Source organism: Enhydra lutris, unplaced genomic scaffold (assembly GCF_002288905.1).
Source record: "Enhydra lutris kenyoni isolate GAN:26980312 unplaced genomic scaffold, ASM228890v2 scaffoldscaffold964, whole genome shotgun sequence".
Taxonomy (NCBI): Eukaryota; Metazoa; Chordata; class Mammalia; order Carnivora; family Mustelidae; genus Enhydra; species Enhydra lutris.
This window is the reverse complement of record NW_019155048.1, coordinates 412-2,786: the sequence shown is the minus strand read 5'-3', so window position 1 is coordinate 2,786 and position 2,375 is coordinate 412. Positions and strand designations below refer to the sequence as shown.

The 2,375-nt window shown below is 41.3% G+C and overlaps 1 pseudogene; it reads left to right on the top strand.

Moving 5' to 3' along the window:
- LOC111140415 overlaps window positions 1–2,157 on the top strand; it is a 2,895-nt pseudogene extending 738 nt beyond the window's left edge.
- The last annotated feature ends 218 nt before the right edge of the window (window positions 2,158–2,375 follow it).

Here is a 2,375-nt window from a genome sequence, read left to right as displayed (position 1 = left end):
CACTTTCAATTCACTTCTAATTAAAAATCCAAGCAAGGTAAGTGAAAAAAGTCAAGCAGAGAAAGACAATTATCAGATGGTTTAACTCATATATGGAACATAAGGAATAGAATGGAGGACCACAGAGAAAGGGAGGGAAAACTAAGTGGGAAGAAATGAGAGAAGGAGACAAACCATGAGAGACTCTGGACTCTGGGAAACAGACTGAGGGTTACAGAAGTGGGGGAGGAGGAGGTAATCAGGTGAAGGGTAGTAAAGAGGGCACACGTGGTGATGAGCACTGGGTGTTATAGGCAACTAATGAATCATTGAATCTCAAAAACTAATGATGTACAATGTTGGATAATTGAACATAATAATAAAAAAAATTTTAAGATTCCAAGCAAGTTATTTTGTTTATTTGCCTGTTTGCTTTGTAGCGATCAACAAGCTGGTATCAAAATGTATATGGAGGTGGCTCATTCCAGATGGTGCCGCTCAACCAGATGCCTGACAAAAACTCTTCAGCAAAAGCCCTTGTCAGTTTAAAAGAGGGAAGCTTATCTGACTCATGGAATGAAAAGTATAGCTCTTTACAAAAAACAAACAAACAAAACAAAACAAAACAAAAACACAAAGCAAAACAAAAACAAACAAACAAACAAAAAAGACACCTGTTTGGAAAGCAGGCATATGGGCTCCGCTGTGGAGATGCCTTTCAGAAATTCAAAATGAAGTTGACTCTTTTCCAATGAAGATGACAGACAGATAAATAAAGGTCACCCAAAAGGAATAGGAAAGTTGCAGTGGTCCCACCAAAATTTACAGCAACAATGTCCACATCAGATAAGAAAGCCTCACAGAAGATTGGTTTCTAATTACATAACCGACTCAAGCTTCCCAAAGCACATAAATGGTGCATATATGAATGGTTCTATTCAACTATAGATAAGCAACTGTTTGAAGGCGAAGATGACTTCTGTGTCTTTCTGAAGGAATCCTTTCCTGACTTAAAAACAAGAAAGTTACAAGGGTAGAATGGGGAATAATCAGGCGACTTATGGGAAAACCACGGAGACTTTCTTGTGCATTTTTTGAGGAAGAGAGACCAGCATTAAAACACAAACGACAGAAAATACTACTCTTACAACAAAGGCAAGTTGCAGATGTTTCCCAGTTCGAAGATCTCCCAGATGAAATTCCTTTGCCCCTGTTTATTGGAACCCAAATTATAGCTTGATTACGTGGTATTCATGATGGTCTCTTCACTGGACAAATAGTTGCTGTGGATACTTTTAATCCTCCTTATAGAGTAACTTTTGATAGGGCAGGGCTCGGCACCCATACCATCCCTGACTATGAAGTTCTTAGTAATGAGCGGCATGAGATGATGCCAGTTGCTGCCTTTGACAAAAACAGGGGCCTTCTTGATTCTTTAAGACTCCACCATGGTTACATTACACTCCTCTCCAGTCACCAATTACGGATAATGATCCTGTACTAGCACAGTCACCGTGGAGAAGTAAGATTTCTGGCTCTGACACTGAAACGCTAGGTCGTTTTCCAGGTACAATTCCTCATCCAAGTGAACACTTTATCAAAAATTCTCATGATTAAAAAGGAACATATAAAAAACTTAAGAGCAATGCCCACAGAAGCAGAAAAATTGAAATCCTCTTGCATGCCCATTGGCATTGAATTTTGGCGGAGTTATGCAACCATCATTCTGGAGCTTGAGCAACTCAACAAGGACCTCAGCAAAGTTTTGCATGAAGTGCAGCACTGCTATGAGCCCGCTCCATCCAGAACAGGGCAGGCAGCCTGAGGACCAACCCACAGATAGGAGAAGGAGGTGTGAAGAGGAAGCCCAGGAGCTTGTTCGGCAGCCAGCTCCTCCACTAGATGGCTCTGTGTTGAGAATGAAATTCTGACAGATTTAATCTTCAGCTCACTCCTATTTTATTACAAATTAAGTGTCTGGCAGAAGGAGGAGAGTTGAATTCCTTTGAGTTCAAATCACTTACAGATTCATTAAATGATATCAAGAGTACAATAGATGCTTCTACTATCAGCTGCTTTCCCAATAATGAAGAAATCCATGTTTCACACATTCAGAGTGGCCTGAATCAGATGGGAAGCCTGCAGGCCTTCTCTGCCAAGGACACCAACAGAGACTGAGAAGCAGCCTTCCCTGTTCCAGCCACACAGGACACTAGCACCCCTTCACTTCGGCTTCCATCACCAAATGACCCACGTGCTGGAAAACAAGGGAACTGTACACCTCCAGTGAAGACATTGGAACGAACATACTGTCGTGCTTCTTGAACCACCACTGCTGACCAGCATTCTATTTATTTTTCTTCCTATGATACAGCTGCAGTAGCATCACTTATGTT